The following is a 17,061-nucleotide window of genomic DNA, read 5'->3' as shown; positions in this document are numbered from 1 at the left end:
TAGAGTGAAAATACTTACTCTTTTCCGGGTATCAACGGTAAATTATCAGCCATGATCTATCAAAACACAGACACTAAACTTATATTAGAAAACGCTAAGCATTATTTAACAACGAATAATATATATTAGAAATGATTATGTTTTGTAAGTTTTGACCGTTTTGTCATAAAATCCAACTTATTGACATGGACAAACCTATCAAAATTGACATCAAATATCGGGTAAATGTAGGCTAAGGTTTAACTTTTACATCATAAAGTTCGATTATAAACATACCAAAGATTCATTGAGTTCAAAAAGAATACTAGGTATATTTTTGTAACATGACGTATTCTAATCTTGGAGGATATAATCAAACGGAGACGCCATGTCTGTAATTTTCTGTACAAAACAGTCTGCCGATTTTTGCGGGGGAGGGGAACGTCAAATGTATGCGTAACGTAAAAATAGCCATGTCAGATAAACGTCAGTCCATACATTGTGTATGACCGTTGGCCGCCTATTTTCGACAGAGGGGAAAGCCTGTTAATGGCTACTCCGTTTAGTTGTATCCTCCAAGATTCTAATAGGTAGTAGGTGTTTCCCATTTGCACTATATATATAAAAACTTCATGTTAAACGATAGTACCCATGTACACATAAGATTTTGTTAAATAACTATGTCCGGTGGCGCCATCTAGTTTTTTATTCTCTCAAGTATGCCCTTAAAACGTTGCGGTATAACTCCTACAGGTGGCGCAGTTGTCTGAATTCTCTCGATTGTATGAAATACGACGTCCTGAAATGTAAGTGCCGTGAATAGTCAGCGGCCTATATTCACGATGTTTCTAAGCCGAGATAGATGTCGCTGAAAACATTCAAAGTTACATATTATAAACATACATCGGGGTTTTCGGTGCGGGAATGATTTCGTGTATTTATAACTTTGTTTATTGTAAAATAATTACCAAACTATGAATTAAACGTAGGAGCAAGGTCCAAATGTGCTTAGAAATGTTAAATTAGTAGTGTCTGTTCAGAAAAAGAAGAATATATTGGATGGAATATATTGGGCCTCATACATTCCACGACTCTTCTCATTCCGCACAGACTCTATCGTTTTTTACAGTTTTTACCTGTTATTTGGTTAGTGTACCGAAAACGCCGATTTATGCTTATAAAACTTAGCCAGGCACTAGTCGCAAAACAATATAAGTTATGCAAGGATTTGTGTTACGTTTAACAATGATTATCACAGACAGACAGACTGACAGACAGCTGGGAGTCCTTATATGCTATTTATATGCTCTTGGCTGCTGTGAAATCAAACAAGTCGTTGAAATTCGTTATTGACACTTACGTTTACATGTATTAAGAGGATATTAATTAAATCACCAGCGGTTTTCACAATTTTATGAATAAGAGGGTTGGTAGGTAATAGGATTCAGTTTGCCAACCTTCGGACACAGAAGCGAGAAAGTAATTATCACGATATTTCAGGTACACTCGTTCACAAATAAAGCGCTCAAAGCGTCCTGCTTGAAAACTTTTAATTGTGATGTTGACTTTCCAATTTACTCAAGGAACTGTCCGCGATAAAATTAAGGATTGTTTTCCATCTTCAATATTAATAGAACCGATGGAGCATGACCAATTTGAAAGAAAAATGATTTAATAAAAAGTACAGTCAGCAGCCGAAGATGCTAAGCGGGCGAGGTGCTCAAAATGATCTTGACGCGACTTTATTGTTAAGAGACTAAGAGCGCGTCAAGGTAATTTTGAACACCTCGCCTGCTTAACAACTTCGGCTGCTGACTGTACTTACCGCAGACAGCGTTGTTTACCGCTGCACGCTGAGTTACGTTCGTAGTACTACGTCATAGCCGATAAAATGGATTTCCCGGTATGTAGCGAAAATGCTTCTTAGAAGCAAAACGACAAGCGCTAAATGGGTTAAAAAGTTACACTTGCACATTACTTATATTATCAACCTAATGCGGCGAAACTAAACAACCATTCTTATTTCTTTTGAACTGGAGTCTCCTACATTGTTTAATTAAAAGCTCTCGTACAACGTTTTCATTTTGCAACACAGACAAGAAAATAATAATGACTGATAATATCAAATATGAAATTATGTCAATGGTGAATCGCGAACTTATTCACGTATGTTAGTCTGTGGGAAGTGTGGAAATCATTTAAGAGTATAATTTTAAAATACAAAATAATAATATAAGGTATGTATCCAAGTGCTAAATTTAGTTGAGTTGAGTATGCGTATGCTATTACTTTTCGAGCACACTCACTCAAGGTGCTTTGGTTGAAATACTGGCCGATTTTGAACTTAGATTAATGCATTAGTATCAAATATATTATTATTTTGACATCACTCACACTCGCATAAAATAATATTGGTGCAACCAAGACGCCCTGCGTGTAGTATATATAGCTTCGGGCATCTAAAGCAACCTAACGAATCTATCCTACCTATATATTGGTTTAATGTCACTATCGTCAAAACTTTACACAGGAACATTACGATCTGCCTGATCTTACGATCGGCCGCCGACATATACATAATATTATGCTCTTGGCCGTCTGTTACGTATAACCAAACTTAACAATACAGTAACAATATGAGAGCGAAAGCATGATTCGTGTTTTTCTTCTATTCATTATCAAATTGATTAAACAGCGGACGTTGTTGTGTACATTAGCATACCTAAGTAAACTTAATTCTATTATTTTCTGTGATAGTGTAGATTTCTTGCTCATTATTGTTAACTATATATAGAATGACACACACTGAAGTTTCAGATATAATAGTACATTATTATGTATTGGCAAGGTGCGAAGTCGGTGGAGGGGGAAGTGGCGCTGATCGTCACAAACACAGGTAATCTTATGGAATGTCCGCCATTAGTACTAGCGGCAGCCGCTTGAACTAATTTTACTCCATAAGATTTAACGTAGAAAGTCCGCCAAAATGAGGGCAGCACCAGTCGTGCACCTAGCGAATACATACCTAGGGAGGAGAATTCGTTAATGCTCCAGATCGCAGGTGTTTGTGTATCTATGATAAATATGCGATCTGGGGCTTTACGAATTACCGCTCGTGGTTTGTCTAAAGTTTTACATCTTGCCTTGGCCAGGAAGTAAGAAAACCCACTTACGGGCATAGGGTGACGTAAAAATAATAGAGCATCGCTTTCTATTATGTCACGATCATTGTTATTTCGAGGCATACAGTAATGTCATTTTCTATAACAAATATGGATTACGCGATTCTGTGTCGAGAGTTGGAGACTAACAGTCTTTATTATTTACCTGTCTGTGTTTGCATGTAATACAATTTTTCAAGCCATTGCAGTAATTTCCGTTTCAATTAAGTCCACTCGGCCCATTAACTATCACACAAGATTAACTTAATAGTGACATGGAGTATATGACACGTGAATATTGTAGCTTATAGCAAAGCAGCCACTTCACATACAAAATTTTAAAATATTCATTTAAACAAGCTTTTTTATTAAGTACTTACTTCAAAATAGCTGGAAGCGCTGGTGGCCTAGCGGTAAGAGCATGCGACTTGCAATCCGGAGGTCGCGGGTTCAAACCCCAGCTCGTACCCCCTCTGGGTTGGAAGGTCAGATAGCAGTCGCTTTCGTAAAAACTAGAGCCTACGTCAATTCTTGGGATTCGTTGCCAAGCGGACCCCAGGCTCCCATGAGCCGTGGCAAAATGCCGGGATAACGCGAGGAAGAAGACTTACTTCAAAATAGCAGGTACCCTATCGCAGTGTAGCAGTGATCATTGTTACCGTTACTAGAAATTTAAACTTATAAGGAAACGAAGTTATTTACTTTAGCAACTGGAGGAGGGTATACCAATACGGGACTGGCAACAAACTCGGCGGGACACACTTTTCAAAACATTATTACATCTTATAATTAACATGCATTACGAGTAAATAACAAAAATACAATTTAAATTACTATAGAATTCATACAAGCTTCAATACATTAAAATCACAGATATCTCTTTAGATTGACTTGTCAGGAATCATGTGCTAAGCAGCAATTTATGTATTAATACTGAGTTGGGTCCACTTCGTGTTGCACACTTATATTTTGTTTTATCTGCCTCTTGTTATTTGTGCATGTTTGCGATTGACATGAATAAATCTTTCTATTTCTATTTGTATCCCGTTCCTACTAACAGCTAGTTTCTTAACTTACCTTTAGTTTATCATAAGACGTTACGTAGAATTTATGATTAGCATTGCATTTTTTTGCTGCCGCTCTGTCAAATTTAGTTATAAGTAGTATTTTTTTTTAATTATTACAAAAGTCACGCTGTTCTATTCTGTGGTTTGCGTACATTTTATGTTGTGCATCCACCGAGCGTCTCATTTAATTGTTTATTATTTTTATTGCAATTTCAAGGGTACAATTTTCATAGCTACGGTATAATATACTTAATACAGTCGGTTCCCCAACTTAAGTATACCCACGTCGTAACATTAATTGTATAGAAAAGTGGATACCTACTTATGTTAGGGAACCGACTAATAGGTACCTATTATTAAAGTACTATACACGTGTATTACATCACGATTTTTTAAAGCCTCCGTTAATTTAAAGGATGCATTCCTAAGCTTAAATTAAATTAATTTCTCAGACGCCAGTTTTAATTAGCCCCATTTTGAAGATAATCATTAATTTATTTTTGTGTGATAAGGCCTTAGGGCCTGATTACATATTGATTAGCGAGTACGAGTTCATAGATTTGATATTAAACGCAAATCGACTATCGATCGGACTATCGATATTCGAAATTACAGTGATATGTCATAGACGTCATAGTTTTCAATTGTGCCTGTTTTAGAATAACGCTATACAATAAGGCATTTAATGAACGTACTTGTGTAACAAAAATATAAATTTACGAAAATTAACTACATACTTACTATTTAGTTTCATTAAATATTACACGTGCGGAATTCAATAAAAACACCTTGTAGGTGTGTGGAAAAGTTTGACCAATGAACAAATAGAAAATAGAAGATATAGGCAAGATATTCTAAAAGTAAACAAGTAAGATAGTAATGTCGTCAGAACAAATCACATATAGAAAATATACATTCTTGGCAAAGATCTACAAACCAATATTTACTTTGACTTTATTTCTAATTTTAGGTATTTACTGCTGTCTTAGAAAAAGTATTGGGTGTAACGGTACGTAATTGGGCCTTAAAATTCTCGGGCTTGTCTTTACAAAACTCAACTTCATCGTTGTGTAACTTTGGCCCTTGAATTTTAAAAATCCTTATTATGTACATATTGCACAAAAAACGATATTTCTTGTATAATAATAATCATTGGCCTTTAACATAAATAATATTCTGATGGCCTAGGCTCCTTTCTAGATAGGTAGTTCAGGGATGCCTAATCTTCAATGAAGACTTATTGTTATTTAAAACTTGTGTACTAAGATTTATTTGTAAATTAAATTAATACAGTACAACTAGAGTTTGTCGTTCAATGTTTTTTGGAAGATTGCCTTTGGCTGGTGTCGGCGGACGTTATATTATACGCTTCCGATCGTTGCCGATCTTCGAATTTCGGACGCGATCGGCCGTCCAGGACGTCACCACAGTATAATAAAGAGTACTAGCATACAGTATGGACGCTCCCCGCCTCCCGTTGAAAGTGCCGCCCACCCGCTGAGACCCGCTCTCGGTTACCTCACAGTTACCCTACAATGTCTTATCTCACTCACACAAGCATGGTACGTGTTCACCTACACGAGCTTAGGCTGTGTGCGTAGGAACGCGTTTGTTTCATACATTTGATCGCCAGTGTCCGAGGTGTGACGTCACATAGGATGCGTTCTGAACAATATGATGGATTAAGCAACGTCCATAAGATTACTTACGCAAATAACTAGTAAGTATAACTGGCAGGAGAACGTCGTGACCGTGACGAAGACTTCACCTATAATACATCTTATTCCAATAAAGGACATATATGTAGTGTGTCAAAGACTGTCTCACTTCAAACATAGACAGGGAGAATCATACTATCTTGTTCTTACACTAGTAATAATAATAATAATAATAAGGTTCCAGCAGGCGTTCTACATGACATCAAACTTGTCTGAAAGGGCCTCTGCGCTGTTGGCTTCGGCCCCACGCACGCCTCCCAAAGGTCCGGGACCCCATGGTCCCGAGATATGGTGAGACATACAAATAATAATAATAATAATAAAGCTTTATTTAATTCTACACACAACAAATAAAACAGGGAAAGTACAAAGATAAAGTATAAATTAAAAATAAAAACTAAAAAAAAAAAAATATAAAGTAATGATCAAGTGTGTGCAGACCCCTTCTGGGTAAAAGCCTCCCCCAAAGTGTTCCATGTGTCTCTATCAGTGGCTTTATGGAGCCACCCTTGTCCAGCTATGGCTACTATCTCGTCCGCCCACCTGGCGCGCGGACGGGCTCTGGCACGCGTACCCCGTGGTCCCAGCCATTTGATTGCTCTGATGGTCCATCTGTCGTCGTTGTACCTGGCCACGTGACCTGCCCACGTCCACTTTCGTTTTAGTGCGAACGTTAGGGCGTCCATAAAGTTTGTTTTCTTGCGTATAAGCGTATTTTTTACTCTATCCTTTAATTTTATTCCTAGGCAGCTTCTCTCCATCTTTCTTTGAGTAATTTGAATTTTATTTCTTGTCTTGAGGTCAAACGTCCATGTTTGGCATCCGTATGTGAGGCACGATAGTATGTCTGAGTCCATAATAATTTTCTTAGATGTCATCGGGAGTTGTGATTTAAATATTTCTTTATGAGCCCAGGGCCCCTATTCGACATGTGCAACTGTCAAATTTCGCGTCATTTGAAATTCAACTGTTGAAGTTCATTTGAAGTTCATCAAGTGCTGAAGTTCATTTGGTACAAACAATAATTTAACAAAAAACAACTTTGTTTTATTATTACTTTAAAGTTTATAATGGTTTGGTTTGGTTGTCACCTAACTGTGGATTGCTAATGTCAAATTTTGACAAGTAATGATTCCAAATGTAGACTTTTTTCTCTATGACCTTCGGCTCCATCTTGGAGTTTTTGACGTGCGAAAGGGTAATTTATAGCAAAGAGTAAAACTTTTTTTTTTCAGTACGTAAGTTTACATGAATTAATGACATCTTGTGAGCGATAGACTAACGAATGCGCTGTAGGCGATGCGGCGGCGAGTAGTGGAACTTACGTGACAATTTCCATCAATCAAAAAGGGACTACATTGCTGATGGTCGATAAAGGCTATTAATAATTGAATTTTAACAGCAAGAATGCCTTATTGACAAGCGATCTTTTTGTTGAACCCACACCTACACGTCAAATAATGCTTGCTCCACACATTCTCCTATAAACGCTCAAAATCGTAAAAAAATGAAACAATTTACTCATCACCTCTCTCAACTCAAGCTGCCTATTTCTAAACCACGTTAATAAACCACAAGTTGTACCTTAACACATTTCGTAAACCACATATTCAGAAAAGTCCGTATTTTATTACTAAGTGGAACATGAATAGCTTGTATTACTTTTTTGGCATAAAAATAATCTAAATTAGTCAAAATATTTTGACTAAATATTGCGCTACTGCTACCTACTATATAGGTACCTACTACCTTAGTAACTTGGTAACTTTGTCAGTCACCAACTATTTTGATGCTACCTACAAAGAGCATCAAAATAGTTGGTGACTGACAGGTTAGGCTCCGGTCTTGGTAAGTAATATAGTCAAATACAGGTCATAAGACCTAACATTACTACCAAGACCTAAAAGTACCTATTGTTTAATATGTATCTACTCAGAGATGATTTTTAATTAAAGGAGATTAAATACATATATGTTATTCAACTACAAATAAAAAAATTAGATCTATTTCAGTTTACACATTTTTTTTCGTTTAATTTTAATAAAACATTAAAGTTTTTAAGCATTCAACTTTATTTAATTTTCTTCACTTTATTATTTTCTGATATTTAGGTAGGTATGGTGTTTCAGGTTGGTAACAGGAAATAAGAAAACCACACCTCTCCAAAAACTCTGCTGGTGATTCACATCTGTAAGTTTAAATATGAAACATGATAAAAACACTTAAATTAAAAACTTAATGTCTGGGAGACCGAGTTTTGCTCTGGAAACATATAATAACCCAAAAATGCGCGTTTTCCCAGAGATAAAACCTAGCTAGATCGATTTTGCGCCCCCGTAAACCTCCATATAGCAAATTTCATCTAAATCCGTTTAGAGCCGTTCCCGAGATCCCCGAAATATATATACATATAAATAAATAAATAAATATACAAGAATTGCTCGTTTAAAGGTATTAAAACTTATAAATAAATTATTAGCCCTAAATCCTGGTAGTGAGTGTAGTGACCTACCAAGTGCGGTAGGGTGCCCTTCTGCAGGCTGGCCGCTTGCCCCGCTGGATAAGAATGCTGATCCGCATCATCAAAAGCATACAGATATAAAGCGCTTTGACAGCTCCTCATAGAGGCAACGCGCGTTAGGCCGCACGCCATAAATCTAAGCTAAAGTCTTAAATTCGAGATCATGAACATGAAATATTGTTCGCTATAATATTAAAATCATAGGTATTAGACCTATGATTTTACTATTATAGCGAAAAGTTAGCAGGAGACGGCCGTGCCGTGGTCGTGATAGGTACAGCATGCGTGGACCAGACAAGCAAACCCTGAATTATGTCCCTACCTATTTTACTATACCTTTGTTCACCATTATGTTCACCTATGTATATTTGCTCTTCTTTCCAAGATAATCATCTTTTTCAAAATGTAACCCGTATAATCGGGCTGTATAATTGCCTCAATTTTTTTTACACAAAGTTGTATGTAATCTTAATTCGATAATTAATGATGTTTTACATATTTATCATATACTATTTTGCAAATTTTTCTTGGATATTACGTTGTTTATTTCGATTGACGATTACTATGACAGCGTTTTTTTTTCTTTTTTGGCATTTACTACAGTAGCCAGTGTCATGTCGATATAAAAACACTTTAAAAATGGAAAGGTTGAGTCCTCAATACAGTGACATTATAACTCAAACAAGAACCATCCAAAGGGGGGTGGGGGGAAATTTCGTTATCTGCCTCTCTATCACTCTTGCATATACGAGCGAAATTTAATGGTGGCAGATAACGAAATTGGTATCGCGGCAGGCCCTCTTTAAACAAACCGCCTTGATTCATCAATGTTATATTTATTAGGAACAAACGTTGACTGCCGACTGTTCTATATATTATACTACTCTTTGCTGCCCACTTCTAGCGCTGGCGGTACACCGCGAAAATCAGTAAAATGCTGCAAATGGTGTTAAAGGTCTGAAAATCGGTACGATTGATCTTTAGGACATTTGAAACAATTTGACCCGAAGCGCCAACAAATAAAAAAAACGAGAGGAGTTATGACGTCATGTTTTTTTGTATGAAATAAAAAAAAATGTTTAGAAACCTATCGTGTATGGTATTAAACGAAAGGGCTTTCTGAGCCAATGCTAAAAATATATCACATAGTTACATTTCAGTCATTTTGTTTAAATTATAATTTATAATAAAAATAGTTTTCAAAACATACCAAGTTTGGGCTTCTCCAGATACAATACCATAATTTTTTTTGTATCTTCTAAACCGTGCGTCGTAGCGCAAAAATATTAAAATGTTCATTCCTCTGTAAGAAACCCTAATTCATATTAAAAAAAAAACACAAAAAAGAGATTAAAAAACACAAAAAAAAACTTTATAATGCTGTATCTCCTAAACCGTGCGTCGTAGCGCAAAAATAATCAAATTTTCGTTCCCCTTTAAGAAACCCCTAAGTAAGATTTAAAAAACACAAAAAAAGAAAAAAAAAAGAAAAACAAAGAAAAAGAGGAAGAAAAATATTTATAGGGCTGTATCTCCTAAACCGTGCGTCGTAGCGCAAAAATAATAAAATTTTCGTTCCCCTTAAGAATCCCACGCACTGAACAACCTATCACATTAGGACATGAAACAATCATCATCATCCATTTTTATTATTATTTCATTGCATTTCAAAGTAAGTGCTTGGTCGTAGAAAAAGTATTGTATGCAACGTTGTTTAACTGAGTCAAAAAATACTAGTGGCGTCTTTATTAACAATTTTCGGTTGTTGTTTGTTGTTATTGTTACTCACGCCACTCGCCTTTTTTGACCTCTCTTAAACAACAGTTGCATAAAATACTATTACATGTTCCTTTGGTAATATCTAAGCTTTAAGTAAGAAAAAGTTCTGATGAGTGGGGGGTGGAGAACTCGGGAAAGGGGGGACGTTAAAGGTGAGTTTTTTCGGTTAATTCTTTCTTAATTATTACATAGACAATTTTCACTACGACTTATAGATTCCGAGATATAAGCGACTTTCTGAAAAAAACCGTTATATATTAATTTTATGCTTTCTTTTTAAATATTTAATTGAGAGATTCATAGATCACACTATGTAAAATTGAAAAATAAAAAAAACCTAAATGTATATAATTTCAAAATTGCTTTATTAGGGTTAGATATGAGGATATTAGGTATAAGATTAGAGGTATATTTTACAAAAAAAACTTACCGTATTGTATCTGGAGAAACCCAAACTTAATTGGTATGTTTTGAAAATTATTTATATTATAATTAAAAAAAAAAATACTGAAATGTAATGATGTGATATATGTTTGGAATCGGCTCAGAAAGCCCTTTCGTTTAATACCAAACATGATAGGTTTTTAAACAATATTTTTTTATTCCTTACAAAAAAAGATGACGTCATAACTCCTCTCGTTTTTTTTTATTTGTTGGTGCTTCGGGTCAAATTGTTTCAAATGTTCTACAGATCAATCGTACCGATTTTCATACCTTTAACATCATTTGCAGCATTTTACTGAATTTCTCGGTGTACCGCCAGCGCTATATAGGTATACTTGGTCAACCAGATCTTGACAGTAGAAAAAGGCGGCAATTTTGAAAAATGTAGGCGCGAAGGGATATCGTCCCCAGTGAAATCGTCCCATGGAAGATTTGAATTTCGTGCCTTTTTTTACTGACAAGATTTGGTTGACCAGCTATATACATATTATACTACTCTTTGCGTACGCCTTTGTTTTAAACTTTTTTTTAACAAGTTTTCACAGACAATTAATAATTTGACATAGACACATCAAGGCGGTTTGTTTACAAAGGGGCCTATCGGGAAGTGCGAAAATCGAAACTCAGCTATTTGCCTGCTTTATCGCTCGAATATGCAAGAGTGATAGAGAGGTTAGATAACAAAATTTCTAATTTCTGACTGTATTTTTCTTTAAATATTTTCAAATATAATTAAGTTGCGTTGTTTTATCACAAAGTTAAAAAGACTTAAAAGACCACTGTCTGTATCATCACCATCAGATCAGCTCGATGGTAACCATAAAAATATTGTATTGTCACCCATATTACATATTATGTACTTATGTAAATTTTCAGCTTCATTGAACACCCGAGAAGTGGGTCAAACTAGACACGCGGTAGCGTGTCCAGCCAAGTTCAAAGAAAAAGGAACTGGCGACGCAGCAACCGTGTGTAATATTACACGAACCATTTCGAGCTACTTTTGACCCCTTCACAACTTGAAACCTACTTAACCTACACACATGAAATTTGGCACATGTATTCAAGTCCCTTAGCTTGTTCAAAATACACTATTTCATAAACATAGCTCAAACAGTTATTGATAAATTAACGTTTAAAAACCGGCATTTTTGTGACTGACTGACATATAGATCAAAAACCTAACCCACTTCCAGGTGACCTAGAAACTTGAAATTTGGCATCAAGGTAGACTATTAGGTGTATATAGAAGGAAAAATGTGAAAATTGGAAATGATTGATATTTTGATGGAAAAAAAATAATTAATACTTATAGACCAAAAACCTAACCCACTTCTAGATCACTTAGAAACTTGATATTTGGCATCAAAGTAGACTATTAGGTGCATATAGAAGGAAAAATGTGAAAACTGGAAATTATTGATATTTCGATGGAAAAAAATAATTAATACTTATAGACCAAAAACCTAACCCACTTCTAGATGACTTAGAAACTTGATATTTGGCATCAAGGTAGACTATTAGGTGCATATAGAGGGAAAAATCTGAAAACTGGAAATTATTGATATATCGATGGAAAAAAAAAATACTTATAGACCAAAAACCTAACCCACTTCTAGATTACTTAGAAACTTGATATTTGGAATGAAAGTAGACTATAAGGCGTATACAAAAGAAAAAATGTGAAACTGAAACTTTTTGACAATTAACCGCGCGTTAGCGAGGGTCTCCTTTTCAGCTTAGGCAAACTGCTGCTGCCAAGACAAATCCTTTATAATTTCAGGATTTTCTACACAGCACAGAACTTGGCACCCATATAGATCTCAATTCTTTTGTCGGCGAGTCAACAACGACACGTATTCTGAATATTGAACTTGGCTCTCATTTCACATTTATGTTTTTGTTGGGATTTAATTTGCATGATTTGATTGGAACCACATTGGAACAGACAGACAACCAACGGGACAGATGAAACTAAGTAAAAGCTTGAAAAATGTGGCTTTTTCAATTTCTATTGCAACTTCAGATGAAAACGGGGTCTCTATTGTTTCCCAAATAGTTTTAAGCCATAATGTATTGTTTGCTCGAATTTTCGTTAGTCATAATTCATTTGGTTCAGAAACGCGTCACTTTTCAGGATTGCCATAAAACAAATCTATTATGACTTAAAACTTTATGGGAAACAACGGGACCCCATGAAAACGTCCTTATTGAAGCATAAGGACCCTTAATTTATGGAAAGCCACATATAACAACCAATTCGAGGCTACTAGGTGGCAAAATACGACTCAATACGAGTAGGTAGGTCAAATACACGAGAGTAAGGATTTATATTTGGCCAAATATTCTTGTGACAAAGTTATTCTTCCTCGCGTTATCTCGATTTTGCCACGGATCATGAGAACCTATTGTTCGCTTGACAATTAATCCCAAGGATTGGCGTAGGCACTAGTTTTTCCGAAAGCAACTGCCATCTGACCTTCCAACCCAGAGGGTAAACTAGGCCTTATTGGGATCTGTTAGGCTGTTAAAGTTTAAAGTTACCTACTCGTAAGTCTCGTAACACAACATATAAGTTTCACATAACAAAATTACTCACATATATATATATATATTATGTACCTAAACATATTACTTTTCTAAAAAAAGGACTGAAATCTAGTGCTGCGAAGAAACGGTATTTTTGTTCGGCTTTTTTGTTGCTATTTTGGCATATGGATACATAGTAGAAGAAGTAAGTATGGAATCCTCCTCCGTTTTGCGTGGTCCGACGCACCTGGCCGGGTTTTCGCGATTTTCCGTCAATGTCTGTCAATACCATATTTGTTACGAACACCTAAAATAATAAGTTTAAAATTAATCTCAATGTCTCCAGTTTGCTGTTCATTCAAACTGACAAAATCCAAATTTCTGAGGCAATATACGACCGCTGTCTTATATAAGCCATTAAAATTCATCATGAATAACCCTACGTTGCGTTGTTATAAATTTAATTAAATAAATAATTATTGTATTTAATTTATAACAACTAATTAGGCATAGCGTCCAATTTAGAATATGACACAGGCACTAGTTCTTACGAATTTTACCTTAATTTATTAATCAAAGGACCTGAGGTAAAAGTGAGAAGAGGTTAATAAGCAGATGCACCAGCTAGTCGCCGACGCTCCGCTTCCCCCGGGATTAGCCCTTAAGCCTGCACCTAACAGACTGGCTCATAGGGGGCTATGAGCTTGCTGTTGCGTCAATTTTCATTTTTAGAAAAAAAAACTAGTCTACTAACTACTAACAACACAATAAATGCTTATTTTGCCGCATTCTTCACTATCTCTCCCTATTTCACTGCCATCTAACCCAGAGGACAAAAATATAGCTTATTGTGGCTACTGGCTACTCCGTCTACCTCATGACTCATGATATTTTACTTCACCATAAAGTAATTGGTGTAATATCAAATGATATTTTTCACACAAGTTACAAGAGTTCATTGCTAAGAGCCGGGGTTAGGACCCACGACGATTGGTTTAAAATTTAAACTTTATATATAATTTGTTACCTAGTAATTATACTAAATCTGTTTTCTTTTTGACATTTAGTGGTATATGTATTGCTGTATGTTTATTGTCAAGTTTTTTTTAATTCTGGACAATTGTCATATATTCGTTTTCATGATAGATCTACACCAACGCAACTGCATGTCATGTTCTTGCGGTTTATTTTTATAACGCCAAGATCGAAATTTGACTGTTAACTCCATCTTGCGTCGAGTAGGGGAATCAAAAAACTATAGAAAATAGAAATGCAGTTTACTCTATGCCATAGAATCCCCTTTTAAATGTCATAAATCCAAACATGGCGGCCATACCAATAGACAACCAAGTCTAGCGATGAAATGATTTGTTTACATGAGATTCACTGACAGGTGACACACTTTACCTATTCGACAACCCATGATTGTTCAGATTCAAATGAACTTCAACATGCGACGTCAAAAGTGGCATGTCGAATAAGGCCCCAGTATTTTCTCCAGCTGATTGCTATCCGCCGCTCTACTTCTTCAGCATTTCTATCCTTGTTGAATGATATAGTTTTACCCAGGTAAATGTATTTCTCGACGAACTCGAGCGGGACATTATTTATTAAAATTGATGTAATGTGGTGGTTCGTCATTAGTTTCGTTTTGTCTAAATTTATTTCCAGGCCGACTTTAGTACTGGCTAAATGCAACTCGTTGATCATTTTATTTATTTGTTGCGCGTTTTCAGCGAAAAGTATAATGTCGTCGGCAAACCTTAGATGACTTAGGAATTTGCCGTTGATATCTATGCCTTGCTTCTCCCAGGGTAAGTTTTCCATAATGTGCTGTAAGACGGATATAAATAATTTTGGTGAGAGCGGGTCGCCCTGTCTCACACCTCTTTTTATGTTGAATTTTGTTCCCGTTCTATCTAATCTCACTGCGCTTACACTAGTACTAGTACCCAAAAGAAAAGGATGAGTACAGATTTCTTTGTTCCTATTTACTGACAAATTGGTTTGACCATCTATAACACCGAAATTGATGCCATTTAGCATATGCCGATGTCTAAAATGCGCTGGTTTTTAATCTCACATCTAATAGAGTATTTCCGTTCTCGAGAACGTTTTTGTTTTATATGGGGAATATTCTCGCTCGAGAATATTTCGCATATTAAACGGAGAACGTTCTCGAGAACGGCACAACCCTAACTCATATCTATCCTATATCAGTAAGTAAACCGGAATGGGAGTTAAGACCTTTATCATTCGGTCGTTACTGAATTGACAAACAATTCCGCACGCGTAAAGTTTTAATGACATCATGATAATAGCAAACTTTACTACTAAAAGGAAAGCTTTACTAATATTGCGTTGGTGTTTTGATGATTTAGGCAAGTTTGTTCGAGTGTACCTTTCTGTCTTGTTTTTGTTATTTCCTACCTTAAGGTCAGTGTGAGTAAGACCGGCATATAAAATGTTTCGTTGGGAAGACCGTCATAAGGCAAAAACTCTCGTATTTAAATACTTATGTCGCTCAAATACAGTCAGAAAGGACGAGTTTCGCTCCTTCTGCTCTACCGAATTTCGTAAATATACTACATTTACGCCAGAGTTAGAAGCGACGAAAGAGCATGTAGACGGTCTTGCCTCATTGTAGTCATAATTAATCAGTCAAGTCAGCTAGGAAGTATTAAAGAATCAAAACGATTTGTTAATGCGAATAAGAAAATGAAAAATGATAATTATATTCATGTAATTTTAAATATTATCAGTTAGTACTAAAAAAATAAGCACATTAATATGTACGTTTTTTTATTTCCGGATATCAGAGTTTATGACCACTCAATTTAATTTAGCTAAGTATATAGAACAACCCTATACCGTCATGAACGCGTTTCCGATACGGCTCAATTTGTGAAGTCAAATAAACAATGTTAAAATTAAAACGAAATAAAACGACTGTTGTTCTGTATCTGTATTAAATTCCGTTCTTATTTACGTTTCACCTTTATTATTTTGTAAGGTAAAATAACCCAATGTTAGGCAGTTTAACCTTCGGTCCGATAACGTCCAAAATATTGGATAACCTTTGAGCCTCTTGAGCATTTTTTTTGCTATACATATATCATTACAACTATTGAGCGCCAAGGAGATTTGAACATTTTGAACTCACTTCCCTGTTTTGTATCGACATCGATGTTATTTTTTCACAGATTTTAACAGTCTATTAGTTATTAACGTTGCGCCTAATATGCCCCAAGTTTAATAAGTAAAATTGTCACCTGGTTTATCCGATTTATCTGGGTACTATCCTAAAATGTGTTTATTATTTCTAAAGATATACCTACGTACCTATATGTCGTGACAAAATATGTGAAGGCGGTAGCCACAAATACTAATGGCATAATACTTTGTACTTAGGTATTCTACTTATTTTCTATGGCCATGGTGCAAAGCCGTTAGGAGTGTTTATTAAATGGATGCCAGTCACAAATGACGCCTGACAAGCGATGAAATATTAAGAAATAATTACGCCAAAGCAGCCCTTACCTACTTACGAGTACAATCCAGATAGTGAGTGTTTCTTTAAACATAAACGTCACTTTTGACACTTGTTTGACACTGACATATCCGATCTATCGTTTCCATATCTATTATTTGACGTATCTTAAAGTTCGAATATGGCTGTGTGTCTCTCTAGTCCAGCGGTCGGCAACCTTTTAGCAGCCAAGGGCCACATAGTAGTTAACGAATTTGATGCGAGCCGCACTTCGGTAATATTTGTGACTTTAGCAGACATTGTCGTTTGTCAATATTACATACAAAATAGCCAGGGAGGCTGGCGGGCCGCAAGCGAGAGGTTCGCGGGCCGC

Source organism: Cydia amplana, chromosome 12 (assembly GCF_948474715.1).
Source record: "Cydia amplana chromosome 12, ilCydAmpl1.1, whole genome shotgun sequence".
NCBI lineage: Eukaryota > Metazoa > Arthropoda > Insecta > Lepidoptera > Tortricidae > Cydia > Cydia amplana.
This window is presented reverse-complemented; position numbering follows the sequence as displayed.